At 44.8% G+C, this 11457-nt stretch overlaps 1 pseudogene; it reads left to right on the forward strand.

The window, feature by feature from the left end:
• The first annotated feature begins 5873 nt into the window (after positions 1–5873).
• LOC102488699 (26S proteasome regulatory subunit 4-like) lies at positions 5874–7597 on the forward strand (annotated as a pseudogene).
• The last annotated feature ends 3860 nt before the right edge of the window (positions 7598–11457 follow it).

Here is an 11457-nt window from a genome sequence, read left to right on the forward strand (position 1 = left end):
CTCTCTTAAAAAAAAAAAGAAAGAAAAAAGATCTCCAGATCCCTCCAGCCTCTCCCGGTGGGGCCATGGCTTGTCTTGGTGAGGTGGGTGGTGGGTGAGGGAGTGAGGAGTTTAGTTTAGGGATCGGGAGGGGTGGAATGCCATGGCTGTTGGCCTTGGGGGCTCCTTGACATTATCACCGTATTGGCCACCCACACAGTGCTGACACCCCTGCACAGCCCTTGTTTGTGGCCCCCACCACTGCGGCCGCCATGCTCCACATCTGTTTGAACCCGTGCCCCTCCTTTTCAATCCTGAGCAGAGACTAGGAAACGCCCTCTCAGTGGCTTACAGTCTAGAAATGCTAAGGTCCCATCACAGGGCCCTATTCCCCTCAGCCTTCCCTCTCAGCAGCAAGGTCCCAGGGCACCCCTCCTTCTGCTTGCCAGCCTGCTAGATTAGGGAACACAAGCTCCAAAAAGGAGGTCTAACAGCTCCCAAAAGCCTGCAAGCAACACTAGCATCCACTAGTTGCTGAGCTGTGAGAGAGTGCCAAGGGCCCAACAATTACAGTCTTTTTTTTTTTTTTTCAATGATTGTTTTTCAAAAGAAAGCAGAAATTGGGGGACCAGCAGTTAGCGTAATGGCTATGTCGCTGGACTCCCATGTAGTCGACCGCGGTTCAAGTCCTGGACCCGGTGGCTTAAAACTCATGCCGGGTGCGTGTGCATGCGTGCCCAAGATCCTGAGAGGAGAATGGAGGAGAAGGGATTGCGGCATGGCCATCCCCCCTGGGGGGTGATTTCCTGCTTTCTGTCTCTCTGTCTCTCACTTTCTGTCTGGTGAGTACACACGCCCTATAGCAAAAACCTCTCCAAAAAAAAAAAAAAGGCAGAAATACAGGTTATTATGTATAATCTCCCAGTTTTTAAGCATTGGCGACTAATTCTTTCTGTTTCTTTTCTTTCTTTCTTTCTTTTCTTTTTTTTTTTTTTTTAATTTTTTAGAGACTGTATGCTCACTGGAGGGAGAGAGAGAGAGAGAGACCAGCAGATGGCATAGTGGTTCTGTCACTGGACTCCCATGTAGCTGACCACAGTTTGAGTCCTGGACCCGGTGGCTTCAAACTCACGCCAGGCGCATGTGCGTGTGTGCCCAAGATCCCAGGAGGAGACTGGAGGAGAAGGGATTGTGGCATGGCCTTCCCCCCTGGGGGTGATTTCTCACTTTCCCTCTCACTATGTCTGTCTCTTTCTCTCTAGTGTACATGCCCTGGGCAAAAACCTCTTTAAAAAAATAATAAATAGATCTGTGGCCGGCCCCATAGTGCAGTGGTTAAGTCCTGTGCATATAAGGAGCTAGATCCCATATGACCGACTGTAGTTCAAATCCTGGCCCTGGTGCCTTGAAAAGCATTCTAGGCATATGTGTATGTGCCCAAAATGCTGCCAGGAAGGAGGGATGGAGGGAAAAGGATCGCAGCATGCTCATACCCACGGGTGCGGTGCATAACAAACATTGTTACTCTAACAATAAAAATATAAAAATAATAAGCACGTGTGTTATTAACTTTGAGGTTGATAAGAGGAAGACCCTCGGCCACCCCAAATCTTCAGTTTAGAGTCTGCCAGGGGCTCAGCTATGGCACAATAGTAGAGTATCAGACTATAGCCCCGGAAGCCAGCCCAGCTTGTTACCCTGAGATTTACAGGGCTCGGGTACATGCCAGTGCCGGTGCCTAAAGTCCTGGTGAGCAGGACAGCTGGAGGGAGGCAGCACGGTGTGGCTAGAACCTGGCGAGGGGGCGTCTCTCTCTCTAGTGTACACACACGTGCCCACGCATACTCTGTATCATGAGAAAGTCTGCTAGGCACACAGATATGTATTCGGAATAATACTTGATGAACATTATGAGAAGGGACCGGGTTCTACATGAGGGTCGATGTAGAGTAAAAATGGACAGCAGATATTGGACTATATATTCTGCTGAATGGGCTAATTTAACAGAAATGGGAATCCGAAACCAAAGTTCATCCGTAAGAACATAAACCCTACATCTTCCTAAAGCTGTAGCTAGAGTATTGGACTTTCCTCAAATGTGAAGGAGAGGAGCAGACTGAGTCAACTCCGTGTCGATCTAAAGGAACAGGAAGACCCAACTGACATTTGGGTTGCATGGCTAGTGTCTCCCCTCCCCCAGTCCTCGGCCATGCTCCTAGTGACCCTTTGCAAAATTGAATGGGAATCTTCTGACGCTCCCTCTGCTTTGACAATAATGAGAAGTCAGGAAGAGCCAGAGTTGGCAGTAATCCTAAAGAATGAATGGATGCTGATGGCGTATCCTAGCAACAACTGAAAAGAAATCAACGTCAAGTGATACAAGCTCCAGGAGCAGAAGAAAACATCCACAGAAACATGGTGAGAAGTAACATGGCCTGGGTATAGACCGTCAGGCCCCAAGTGGCAACTGGGAGCTGACTTTGCCGTTAGGAGGCTGCCAAGATGAAGTGAGAGCGAAAGTGAGTTAGGCTGAAGGAGGCTTCGTAAAAATGACCCCAGATCCCAGTGCTCAAAGTTCACGTTTGGGGCTCCAGCCCTCATCAGAGAAAACCACTTCAGTCGTAGATAACACATGGTCACAGAGAGCTGTCCATTCCCTTTGATCTAAATACAAATGGCATTTCTTTCTGTCGAGCCACATAGACACTAGTAATCGCATCTTGCAAGAACGACAATGACTCCCCTCCATTACTCTCGTCCTAAGTTTGGAAAGCACTGATTGTTAGCCAAGTCCTAGCTGAAGACTACTAATGTCCTGTGCATTAGTCAGGGTTACTTTTACTGCCAACAAAAGAAATTCAGCTTGCACTGTGCAAGAAAAGCGGGGAGGGAGCTGGGGGTGTCAAAGAAAGACATCCAGGAATCAGGGCAGCTCTGAGAACCTCCAGAATTAGAAACCAAGACCTAAATACATACTCTCTCTCTCTCCTCTCTCTCTCCTCTCTCTCTCTCTCTCTCTCTCTCTCTCTCTCTCTCTCTCTCTCTCTCTCTCTCTCTCTCTCTCTCTCTCTCTCTCTCTCTCTCTCTCTCTCTCTCTCTCTCTCTCTCTCTCTCTCTCTCTCTCTCTCTCTCTCTCTCTCTCTCTCTCTCTCTCTCTCTCTCTCTCTCTCTCTCTCTCTCTCTCTCTCTCTCTCTCTCTCTCTCTCTCTCTCTCTCTCTCTCTCTCTCTCTCTCTCTCTCTCTCTCTCTCTCTCTCTCTCTCTCTCTCTCTCTCTCTCTCTCTCTCTCTCTCTCTCTCTCTCTCTCTCTCTCTCTCTCTCTCTCTCTCTCTCTCTCTCTCTCTCTCTCTCTCTCTCTCTCTCTCTCTCTCTCTCTCTCTCTCTCTCTCTCTCTCTCTCTCTCTCTCTCTCTCTCTCTCTCTCTCTCTCTCTCTCTCTCTCTCTCTCTCTCTCTCTCTCTCTCTCTCTCTCTCTCTCTCTCTCTCTCTCTCTCTCTCTCTCTCTCTCTCTCTCTCTCTCTCTCTCTCTCTCTCTCTCTCTCTCTCTCTCTCTCTCTCTCTCTCTCTCTCTCTCTCTCTCTCTCTCTCTCTCTCTCTCTCTCTCTCTCTCTCTCTCTCTCTCTCTCTCTCTCTCTCTCTCTCTCTCTCTCTCTCTCTCTCCTCTCTCTCTCTCTCTCCTTCTCTTCTTGTTTCTGGGTGTTACCTTTCTTTAGACTTTTCTCTAAAGATTAAAAACAGCCAGCAACAACGCTGGAGCTATGTATGATTTTGTGGCCCTGGGAGGAAAGAGTACTTTTCCTACTTGTTTTACTAGAACAAAAATCCTAGGGGAAAATTTGGTTAGCCTGGCATGGCCCCCACACATGCTTATTCCTGGGTCACCTAGTGGGCCAGAAAGCTGGACAGGACTGATAGCCTGGTCACATGGCTGGTAGAAGGACAGGAAGTGGTATATTCAGGTTAGCAGAGTTGGCATAAGAAGAAGTCCCCCAAGGAAGAAAATGTTATTTTCAAAACAAAGAACAAACAAACAAACAAAAACTGACCCTGAGTAGATTGATAGCAAACACCTACCACACTCATTGAATCAGTGAGGGAAGTGAATTCACAACCTGCTGCTACCATGAGCTTGTTGGCAAAGGTGAAATTATGCCGAAGCCAGAGCTGCCTGGAATGCACTGTGGATTTCATTTGCTCTTCCTAAATCATTTGTAATTAGCCTCCATAGGAGATGCGATACTAGCTGTGGATCTCTGAAAATATCAAACCCCAAACGAGGGTACCATAAAGACAAAAGCTAGTATCACAGCTATATTTTTCAACTTTGTTTCTAAATATAATTTTTAAGTTGCTTAAGGATTTTTTAATCAGTAAAATAATTTTTTGAGAGAGATTTTTGCTGTAGGGTACTTGCACTTGCCAGAGAGACAGAAGGCAAGAAATCACCCTACCCCCGGCCAGGGGAGATGGCCACACTGCAGTACCTTCTCCATTCTCCTCTTGGTATTTTGGGCACACAGGTACATGCTCCTGGCTTGAGTTTCAAGCCACCGGGTCTGGGGCTCGAACTGCAGTCAACTAAGTGGGAGTGCAGCAATGTAGCCATTACACCATCTGCTGGTCCCTAAAATAAATCATTTTAAATTGAGTTTGCTGGGCTAGCCGTGTAGTACAGTTGTTGGTGAGCACTATGCACTGGGACCCAGATCCCACATGTTAAATTGTGATTGGAATTCTGGCCCTGATGGCCTGAAGGACACACTGGGATGGTGCTTGCATAACCAGAATCCTGACAGAGCAGAGAAATGTAGGAGAGGGGATTGCAATGTGGTTCTGCTCATCAAGAAGTGCTTTTTCTTTCTCTCTGCAATTAAACAATTATGAGTTTGTATTAAAACTTACAGAAATATTGCATAAAATAACTTTAAAATATGTGTAGGACCAGCTGGTTACCTGGTGGTTAGGGCAGCTGGATCCCATGTGGCCAACTGCATGGTTTAAGTCCTGAACTCACCAGCTTGAAAACCATGCTGGGCACATATGCCTGTGTGTCCAAAATCCTGAAAGGAGAAAAATGAAGGGATCTCAGTGTGGCCATCCCCTCTGGGGGCATTTTATCATTTTTATTCTATCTTTCTCTAGCCAGCACATGCACTCTACAGCAACATAAAAAAAATAATAAATAAAAACATAAAAAATACATCTAAATCAGCTGGTCCCATAGCCTGGTAGTTAAGGGAAGTTGGATCCCAGGGCCAGCAGGTGGAATGGTGGTTAAAGTGCTGGAATTCCCACACGGTTCGAGTCCCAAACCTGGCAGCTTGCTCTCTCTCTCTCTCTCTCTGTCTGTCTTTCTCTGGCAAAACTCATGTGAAAAATAAATAAATAAAATAATTAAAACAAAAAACTTCTCTTAAAAAACATAGTTGGATCCCATGTGGTCAACTGTGGTTTGAACCCCCATCTGGCGGCTTGAAAAACATGCTGGACATGTGCATGTGAGTGTCCCAAACCCTGAGGGTGGAGAAATGGAGAAGGAATTGTGGCACGATCGTGCCCTATTGAGGGTGCTCTCCTCCCTCTCCCTCTGTCTCCCTAACAGGTGCACTAAAGAAAAAAAAAAAAAAACAGCTCTGACATTATTTTTACTTAGTGATCTATAGGGACATTAAGTGTAAAGTTTACTTGAACTAGTTACTATGAACTAGTTTATATGATTCTATTTCGTGTAAATAAATAATAATAAAAAGGTCTTAAGATTCTTTGTGCTTATGGGAACTGTAAATCAGTTGTTAAACTAAAACTAAAATCATTTAAATTTTGTTAGGATTTTGGATCTTTGCCTATGAGGCTACCAAGATCATTAAAATATGACAATGATGGCAGTGGAAGCAAGATGGGACAAAATTAGAATGGTAGTCATGGTCCTGGAGGTGGCAAGAAGGATGACAAGGACAAGAAAAAGAAGTATGAACCTCCAGTCCCAACTAGAGTGGGGGAAAAAAAGAAGAAAACTAAGGGACCAGATGCTGCCAGCAGACTGCCACTGGTGACACCTCACAAAGAGTGCCAGTTAAAATGACTGAAGTTGGAGAGAATTAAAGACTACCTTCTTGGGACCAGCAGTTGGAGTAATGGCTATGTCACTAGGCTCCCATGTAGTCGACTGCAGTTTGAGTCCTGGACCCGGTGGCTTAAGCTCATGCCGGGCATGTGTGTCCAATTCTGAGAAGAGAATGGAGAAGGGATTGCAGCGTGGCCATCCCCCTGGGGGGCGATTTCTCACTTTCTGTCTCTCTGTCTCTGTCTTTCTGGTGAGCACATGCACCCTATAGCAAAAACCTCTCCAAGAAAAAAAAAAAGAAAAGACTACCTTCTCATGAAAGAACTGGTTAGAAATCAGGAACAGATGAAATCATTAGAAGAAAAGCAAGAAGAGGAAAGATCAAAGGTGAATGATCTGAGGGGGCCCCCATGTGGGTAGAAACCTTGGAGGAGATCACTGAGGACAATCATGCCATCATGCCTACATCTGTGGGCTCAGAACACGATGTCAGCATTCTTTTTTTCTAAGAATTATTTTATTTAAATTTATTATCATTATTATTATTATTTTCTAGTTTGATCAGCCAGAGAGAGAGTGGGAGAAAGAGAAAGTGAGAAAGCAAGCCACCAGGTTTGGGACTCAAACTATAGTCGGCCATGTGGAGTGTCCATAGCTTAACCACCTTGCCACCTACTGGTCCCCAGCATTGTTTCATTTGTAGACAAGGATCTGTTGGAACTGGGCTGCTTGGTCCTGCTCAACCACCAGGTGTGTGCAGTGGTGGGGTGCTGATGGGTGACACGGATCCCTTGGTCACAGTGATGAAGGTAGAAAAGGCCCCACGGGAGACCTAGGCCGGTACTGGGGGGTTGGACAACCAAATCCAGGAGATTAAAGAATCTATGGAGCTTCCTCTCACCCATCCTATTATGAAGAGATGGGTATAAAGCCCCCTAAGCTGGTCGTTCTCTATGGTCCCCCCGGCACAGGTAAAACTTTGTTAACCGAAGCAGTTGCAAACCAAACTTCAGCCACTTTCTTGAGAGTGGTTGGCTCTGAACTTACTCAGAAGCACCTGGGCGATAGCCCCGAACTTGTATGGGAGCTGTGTCGAGCTGCTGAAGAGTATGCACCATCCATCATGTTTACTGATGAATCGATGCTTTTAGGACAAAGAAATAAGACTCAAATTCTGGTTGTGAAAGAGAAATTCAGCAAACAATGTTGGGACTGTCGAACCTGCTGGATGGATTTGACTCAAGGGATCTAGCACATATTAGAACAGGCCGCAGTGACAGGAAGACTGAGTTCCCTCTGCCCAATGAAAAGAACAAGAAGCGCAGATTTCCGATTCGCATGAGCAGGATGACGCTGGCCCGTGATATAACCCTGGACGACCTGATCGTGGCTAAGGATGACCTGTCTGGTGCCGACATCAAGGCAGTTTGTACAGAAGCTGTCTGATGGCCTTGAGAGAACGCAGAATGAAAGTAACAAATGAGGACTTCAAAAAATCTAAAGAAAATGTTCTTTACACAAAACAAGAAGACACCCCTGAGTGGCTCTATCTCTAGTGAACTGCCATCGCTGTCAGGGAAGTGGTTGGCAGTTTTCCTGACCCTGGTGAGGAACAAGGTTGGGAGAGTGCCCAGAGGAATCCATGTTCCGACTGATTTTTCCTACAGACCTCCTGTGTGTTTCTGGAGTGTGACGTGGAGGACACCCACTGGTCAGGACAGCCTTTGTCTGCTGGTCAGTGTGCAGCACTCCGCTTCCCAATAAAGCATCCTCTTTCAAAACAAACAAACAAACAAAAAAACAATGATAATTCTAATGTCTATCATATGTCCTATGCTCTGCTTAACCTCTCCAAGTAGGACTGAATTATCTCCATGTCACAGATGAGGACACTGAGTTCCTCCTAGAAGATGAGAGCTGCCCAAAGCTACATGACAAGTAAGCTCGAGGTTGGACTGATTCTTTGGGCATATTTGGCGTATTTCTTCCCTGGCTGGAGAGAAGAACACAGCTGTACAGGATCTTTGCAATAAAATAGGAGTTTGACCATTGAGGATTCTAAAATGATCATATCATAAGCTATACAAATGTACAATACAGTTGGCAAATGAGTTAACTCTTGGATTTCAAAATATTCATAATGGTTACATCACTGGACTACCACGGAGTGGACTGCAGTTCAAATCCTGGAACTGGCGGCTTAAAACTCACTCTGGGCCCATGTGCGTGTGTGCCCAAAATCCTGAGAGGAGAACGGAAGAGAAGGGATTGTAGTGTGGTCATCCCCCTGGGGGGTGATTTCTTGCTTTCTGTCTCTCTGTCTCTCTCTCTCTCTCTCTGGGAAGCGTACATGCCCTATAGCAAAAACAAACAAACAAAGAAACTCTCTTAAAAAAAAAGTTCTTCTGAAACAGAGTAGATATATTTTCAGTGTTTAAAATGAGACCAGTGCTGATTCAAGACCCCAAGAGAAGCCTCAACATTGAATTGAAATGAAGACAAGGTGGCCAACACTCAGTCAAAAATAAGGAAGCAGCTGTGCTCCAAGTGATGACAAGACACGCGAGAGCAGAGCTAGATCTCCACCAATGGAAAACGAGTCAAAGGTTTAACTTAGGGTCATGGGCGCTGGGTGTGTGGAGACAGTAAAGGAACTGGGCAAGCATAGCGACAGACAAATGTCAACGGCATTCTGAAGCTGAAAAATTCAGGTCTGCCTGTGGGCCCATTTGCCTTCAAATGCAATGTTTTTGGTTTTTGTTTTGTTTTGTTTTGTTTTGAGAGGTTTTTGCTATAGGGCACGTGTGCTCACCAGAAAAACAGAGAGAGACAGAAAGCAAGAAATCACCCGCCAGCGGGGAGGGCCACACCACAATCCCTTCTCTTCCATTCTCCTGTTGGGATCTTGGGCATGTATGTACATGCGTCTGGCGTGAGTTTAAGTCACTGGGTCCAGGACTCTAACTACGGTCGACTACCTGGGAGTCTAGCGACATAGCCATCACGCCAACTGCTGGCCCCTGCAGTGGTCTTTTTTAAGATTCTCTGGAAAGACCTATGTAAACAGGAGATGTCATCTGAGGTCACAGAGAAGTATATAATTTAAAATAAGAACAGATATGTCAAAACAGCTCTATATTTTTGGACAAAACCCCAGTAAGATGGTATTTTTTCCAATAAATAAGGCCACTTTTCCCCCTTGAGGGATATTAAGAATGGTACCACTAGAGCCAGCTGGGTACCACCAAATTCAGATTAGAATCCTCCATGACAGGCATTATTAATTGTCCCCAGAGTTATTCCCCCAGCTTTTGTTGAAAAGTCTCATAGTTTTGTTCATTCTTCATGCCTGGCACTAAGGCCAAGTCCTTTTCCAGGCATTGGGAGTAACTTTTGATTGATAAGACAAATGTAGTCTCAAGATCCCTGCCAAGTGATTGGTTTAGACATAAATACAACTTTGGCCAATAAAATATGGGAGGAAGTCTGCTGCAAGTTCTAGAAGAATATTATGCTCTTGGAAAAGGTTTATAAGGAACCAGCAGGTGGCCTAGTGGTTAAGACGTTAGACTCCCAAGGGGTTGATTGCAGTTCTAGTCCTGGACCCAGAGGCTCAAAACTCACGTGTGTGTGTGTGTGTGTGTGTGTGTGTGTAGGCCTAAAATCCTAAAAGGGATTGCAGTGTGGCCATACCCCCTGGGGGATGACTTTTCACTTTCTGTCTCTCTCTGGCAAGTGCACATGGCCTATAGCAAACAAACAAACAAACAAAATCTCAAAAAAAAAAAAAAAAAGGAAAAAAGAAAAGGTTTACAAGACAGGAGCATCCCCCTTTTTCTGACCCTGGACGATGCCATCTGCATGTAATGCCTAAAACCCTAGGAGCCATTTTGGGTCTAAGAAAGAGCCAGAGACTGAAATCACCAAGCACAGGATGGCAGAGCAAAGAGACAGGAAAACCATCGTCCTTGGTAATGTTATTACACTACTGAATTTGGAAATTACCTAAGTTACTTAGTTCTCTATTATGTGTGTTATTAACTGTCATATAATTTAAGGCACTTTTAGATTGGTTTTCTTTATAGCCAAAGCTTCCTGAGATTCCCTAAGCCAAGATATCAAATCCAATCTCAGGTTATCCTGGTCAGATCACCCCTTCTAGTCCTCTCTATTTGCGACCCAACTTTCATGTGACCTCATCATGTCCAAGAACTTGGGGTTCCCATCCTTCTTCTCATCCTTCCCTTACCTACCCCCAGACATTTATACCTATCCTTCAAACCACACGGCACTCACCCTTAGGTAATATAATTTGAAGAAAGAGGCTTAACTTAATCTATATTAAGCCCAGTTGCAAAAAGATGGAATAATCATAGATGTTTGCCTGGGGACAAATTTTTTTTTTTTTCCAGAAGATCTATAGTAACGTAAAACCACTTCTTTTTATGTTGAGGAAACAGGATTACTGCTAACACCCATTAGAACTGATTTTTTTTCTTTTTTCTTTTTTCTTTTTAATTAAGGTAAAACTTATATAATATTCAAAAAATTCTCGGGGCCAGTAGTTGGCATAATGGCTATGTCGCTGGACTCCCATGTAGTAGACCGCGGTTTGAGTCCTGGACCCAGTGGCTTAAACTCACACCAGGCGCGAGTGCATGTGTGCTCAAAATCCTGAGAGGAGAATGGAGAAGGGATTGCAGCGTGGCCATCCCCCCTGGGGGGTGATTTCTCGCTTTCTGTCTCTCTGTCTCTCTCTATCTTTCTGGCGAGTGCATGCACCCTATGGCAAACTCTCAAAAAAAAATTTTTTTTCACATCCAGCGGCAACGGTGTGGTTGAGGTGGCTGGATCCCACGTGGCTGACCATGTGGTGGTAGTTTCAGAACAAGTAGCTTGAGGAACAAGTCAGGCCCACATGCGTGCTTGCCTGAAATCTTGAAAGAAGGGAGAGACGGAGAAGGGACTGTGGTGTGACCATATTCCACTAGGGGGTGCTGTCTGTCTTTGTCTCTCCCTGGCAAGCACACGCGCTGTCAAAATTTGTGAAAAAAAAAAAAAATGACCTTCTAAACAAATTTAAAATATAAAATCCAGTCGTTTTTAGTAAATTCACAATGTTGTACAACTATTATGGCTAATTTTAGAATATTTCCATCTCTCCAAAAAGAAGCCCTGAACCTGTTAGGAGTGAATCTCAACTCTCAATCCTTTTTAAAACTCACATTTCCTAAAAGTCAAGAATTTTACTGAGTTTGTTATTGTTGGTTGTATTAATGAACATAATGGGTTGTATTACTCATTTCCTGGAGCAAAATTCGGTTTTAATGTTCTACAGCCTTTTTCAAACTATAGATATCTCCCACATTCTGCCAAGCAATCCCACCCCTAGGCATTCTCCCTGATTAAATATTGC

Source organism: Tupaia chinensis, unplaced genomic scaffold, assembly GCF_000334495.1.
Source record: "Tupaia chinensis unplaced genomic scaffold, TupChi_1.0 Scaffold000423_1, whole genome shotgun sequence".
Taxonomy (NCBI): Eukaryota; Metazoa; Chordata; class Mammalia; order Scandentia; family Tupaiidae; genus Tupaia; species Tupaia belangeri.